Source organism: Bombina bombina, chromosome 5 (assembly GCF_027579735.1).
Source record: "Bombina bombina isolate aBomBom1 chromosome 5, aBomBom1.pri, whole genome shotgun sequence".
NCBI lineage: Eukaryota > Metazoa > Chordata > Amphibia > Anura > Bombinatoridae > Bombina > Bombina bombina.
Genome location: NC_069503.1, coordinates 87987781 through 87993132, shown reverse-complemented (window position 1 = coordinate 87993132; position 5352 = coordinate 87987781).

Sequence of the window (5352 nt, the reverse complement as noted above, 5' to 3'; positions counted from 1 at the left end):
CTCTCTCTCTCTCCCCTCTGTGTCTCTATTTCTCTCTCTCTCTCTCTCTCTCTCCTCTCTCTCTCTCTCTCTCTCTCTCTCTCTCTCCTCTGTCTCTCTCTCCTCTGTCTCTCTCCTCTGTCTCTCTCTCTCTCCTCTGTCTCTCTCTCTCTCTCTCTCCCCCTGTCTCTCTCTCTCTCTCCCCCCTCTGTCTCTCTCTCTCTCTCCCCTCTGTCACTCTCTCTCCCCTCTGTCTCTCTCTCTACTCCCCTCTGTCTCTCTCTCTCCCCTCTGTCTCTCTCTCTCTCTCTACTGTCTATCTCTCTCTCTCCTCTGTCTCTCTCTCTCCTCTGTCTCTCTCTCTCTCTCTCACCTCTGTCTCTCTCTATCCCCTCTGTCTCTCTCTATCCCCTCTGTCTCTCTCTATCCCCTCTCTCTCCCTCTCCCTCTCTCTGTCTCTCTCTCTCCCCTCTGTGTCTTTCTCTCCCCTGTGTCTCTCTCTCTCTCTCCCTCCCCCTCTGTCTCTCCCTCTCTCCCTCCCCCTCTGTCTCTCCCTTTCTCCCTCCTCCTCTGTCTCTCTCTCTCTCTCCCCTCTGTGTCTCTATTTCTCTCTCTCTCCCCTCTGTCTATCTCTATCCATCTCTCTCTCCCTGTCTCTCCCACCCCCTCTGTCTCTCTCCTTACATGTATCATTCTCCCCCATGGTCTCTTTCTCTGTCTCTCTCCCCTCTGTCTCTCTTTGTGTCTCTCTCTCCCCTCTGTCTCTCTATCTCTCTCTCCCTGTCTCTCCCACCCACTCTGTCTAATTTACATCTAATATCTAATTTCCTTCATTCTCTTGATTTCCTTTGTTGAAAATCATATCTAAATATGCTCAGTAGCTGCTGATTGATGGCTGCACAATAGATACCTCATGTGATTGGCTCACCCACGTTGCTATTTCTTCAACAAAGGATATCTAAAGAATGAAGGCATATCCTAGCCAGTGCCTCACCTGTCTCTGATCTCACTGCACGTCACTGCATTAGTCACTGTACGTTTGTGGCACACAGATAATATCCCGTCACACAGCTGATATAACAATACTATTAGACATTAAATAGTGAGTGAGTGACGTTATTTCTATGTGTTTATTGCATTATTAGTCACTGTACGTCTGTGACACACAGATAATATCCCAGCATACAGCTGATATAACATTACTATTAGACATTAAATAGTGAGTGAGTAAAGTTATTTCTATGTGTTTATTGCATTATTAGTCACTGTACGTCTGTGACACACAGATAATATCCCGGCACACAGCTGATGTAACAATACTATTAGACATTAAATAGTGAGTCAGTGACGTTATTTCTATGTGTTTATTGCATTATTAGTCACTGTACGTTTGTGACACACAGATAATATCCCGGCACACAGCTGATATAACAATACTATTAGACATTAAATAGTGAGTCAGTGACGTTATTTCTATGTGTTTATTGCATTATTAGTCACTGTACGTTTGTGACACACAGATAATATCCCGGCACACAGCTGATATAACAATACTATTAGACATTAAATAGTGAGTCAGTGACGTTATTTCTATGTGTTTATTGCATTATTAGTCACTGTACGTTTGTGACACACAGATAATATCCCGGCACACAGCTGATATAACAATACTATTAGACATACAATAGTGAGTGAGTGACGTTATTTCTATGTGTTTATTGCTTATTAGTCACTGTACGTCTGTGACACACAGATAATATCCCAGCACACAGCTGATATAACATTACTATTAGACATTAAATAGTGAGTGAGTAAAGTTATTTCTATGTGTTTATTGCATTATTAGTCACTGTACGTCTGTGACACACAGATAATATCCCGGCACACAGCTGATATAACAATACTATTAGACATTAAATAGTGAGTCAGTGACGTTATTTCTATGTGTTTATTGCATTATTAGTCACTGTACGTTTGTGACACACAGATAATATCCCGGCACACAGCTGATATAACAATACTATTAGACATTAAATAGTGAGTCAGTGACGTTATTTCTATGTGTTTATTGCATTATTAGTCACTGTACGTCTGCGACACACAGATAATATCCCGGCACATAGCTGATATAACAATACTATTAGACATTAAATAGTGAGTCAGTGAAGTTATTTCTATGTGTTTATTGCATTATTAGTCACTGTATGTTTGTGACACACAGATAATATCCCGGCACATAGCTGATATAACAATACTATTAGACATTAAATAGTGAGTCAGTGAAGTTATTTCTATGTGTTTATTGCATTATTAGTCACTGTACGTCTGTGACACACAGATAATATCCCGGCACACAGCTGATATAACAATACTATTAGACATTAAATAGTGAGTGAGTAAAGTTATTTCTATGTGTTTATTGCATTATTAGTCACTGTACGTTTCTGACACACAGATAATATCCCGGCACACAGCTGATATAACAATACTATTAGACATTAAATAGTGAGTCAGTGACGTTATTTCTATGTGTTTATTGTATTATTAGTCACTGTACGTCTGTGACACACAGATAATATCCCGGCACACAGCTGATATAACAATACTATTAGACATTAAATAGTGAGTCAGTGAAGTTATTTCTATGTGTTTATTGCATTATTAGTCACTATTACAGTCTTAAGGTGTTTACTGTCCCTTTAGTCAGATCTAGCTTTGTGCTATCTTGTTGTGAATCCTTGTTTAATGAAGATAACATTGTGACAAATTTAACAGGGTATTGATTATCTAGAATATAATTTGTATTAATTATTTCTGCTATTAATTAAAGAGATATAAAGGTGCAATAATGTTTAATATGTTAGATCAGTTTATTATTGTACCACTGATTGTATATAACTATGTATTTAAAGAAACAGTCTACACCTTGGTCATCTTAAAGTCATACCTTAGATTAAGCTGCAAATAGCCTCCTGCACCTTTTCTATATCATGCAGCAGGAACAGTAAACAAATTATTGTTTCTGGCCCATTTGAAATGGCTGCCACTGATGACATCATGATCTGGGCTGCATATGGAAACCAATCACCAACGGCTCACTAGTTGGATTTAACAGACTGTCATTGCTATTCAGCAGAGTGCCTAGATGCAGCCCAGATCAAGATGTCATCAGTGGGCGGAGCTTGGCAGCCATTTCAAAGTGGCCAGAGACAATATTCAGGAGGCTATTTGCAGCTTAATCTAAGGTAAGACTTTAAGATGACTAAGGTGTAGACTGTCCCTTTAACGCCTGCAAAGTCAGCTATAGAGCAGCAATTAAGTACTGGGAGGTAGCTGAGCATATCTGGTGAGCAAATGACAAGATACACGTGTGTAGCCACCAGTCAGCTCTCAGTAGTACATAAGTTTGTTAACAGAAGTGAAATTAACAGTATCTTAAAATGACACATTCTATCTGAATCATGAAAGTGTAATTTCCTATCCCTTTAAGTAACAGAAAATGTCTGTGTATAAAGTCTTGCTGGTGATTAATAATCTAGATTGGTGTAAATCAGGGGTTAATTTGATATTGTTTTATGTACTGTTAAAAGGACAGTAACGTCAAAATTAAACTTAAATGGATTGGATAGAACATGACGTTTCAAACAACTTCAAATACACGTGCACGCCCCTAAGCTCATATAATATCAGCCTCCTAGGTTTACTCTATAACAAAGGATTACCAAAAGAACAAAGCAAATTAGATAACAGAAGTAAATTGGAAAGTTGGGTAAAATTTCTGCTCTATCCGAATTATCAGCGTTTAACTTTCACTGTCAGATTTGGCTTCTGTCTTTGAAGTTGTTTTCCTTATTATTCTGTGATATTGTGTTTTTAATTATACAAAAAACACAAAATACTGGTCTGGATTACAATCACTTTTTACTTGCATGAAAAAAACATAAATTATGCTTACCTGATAATTTCATTTTCTTTCGTTGGAAAGAGTCCACAGCTGCATTCATTACTTTTGGGAAATAAGATCCTGGCCACCAGGAGAAGGCAAAGACACCCCAGCCAAAGGCTTAAATACTCCTCCCACTTCCCTCATCCCCCAGTTATTCTGCCGAGGAACAAGGAAAATTAGAAGAAATATCAGGGTGAAAAGGTGCCAGAAGAACATAAGGACGCCCCACAGAATATTACTGGTGGGGTGCTGTGTACTCTATCCATCAGAAGAAAAGGAAATTATCAGGTAAGCATAATTTAATGTTTTTCTTCTTAAATGGAAAGAGTCCACAGCTGCATTTATTACTTTTGGGAAATCAATACCCAAGCTATAGAGGACACTGAATGCCAAGACGGGAGGGTACAATAGGCAGCCCAAACTGAGGGCACCAGGCCTTGAACCACAACACAATAAAAAATCCTGCTTCATTGAAGCTGAGAAAAATTTGAAAGAAAAAGCCCCAGTGACACTGACTCGCAGCTAGTCTAGAGCCAATCAAGAGACCGCGAACGGACTCGACTGAGCCAACAGGCCTCCAAACACACCGTCACCCAACAAACGGTCCCCCACCATCACTCCGCAGATGAAGATGAAACCAGCCTAAAGCCCCCAAAGGGACAAGACAAAGAAGAACAGAGGATAATCAAAAGGGTCCCTTAATACGAAAAGAACACCTCCAGGTAGTTAACGGCCCAGCTCACGGAGACTTAAAAGGTCCCAAATAGAAAGAGGCCACGCCCTTATGAAGCAAAATGAAGCAAAAACCAGGACAATACTGGACCCGGAGACAGAAACATCTCCCCAACATCCTGCAAGCATGAATGCAACAGAGGAGCAAAACCCTCCCAGCATCCGGCCATAGAATACCCAAGTATTCAATCATGAAGGCGTTTTAATAGCCCCAGGCAAAACCTCAGACTAAAAAACACAAGAGTCCATAACAGGACGCCACCAAAGGATCTTGCAAGGAAGAAGAAGGAGCAGCAGTCCACAATAAACGGACCACACAAAAACAGTACCTCAACAGAGGGCACTTTCCAGGCAACCTCAGCCAACGGACCTACACTCAGACCTCTAAAAAAGGGGAACACAAGCCTCCATCAAGGCCTCCCGATAAGGAGAGTATACCCTCAGAACCCGAAGGAAGAGTAAAATGTCTCCTGTGCAGGAACAAAGCGAAAGGAGAAACCATCTCCCAGCAAACAGAGCTATCAGGCTAGACTCAATAAGCTCTCACATACAAGGGATACAGCTACCCCTAAACCACTCATACAGTCTGCCTGCAGACCCAAACCCCGCTGGACCAACCCAGCCACAGGGAGCCAGTACAGGAACAAAGATATCCTGAAACTGATACAGGAACAAGCATAAAAATGGAATAGCCA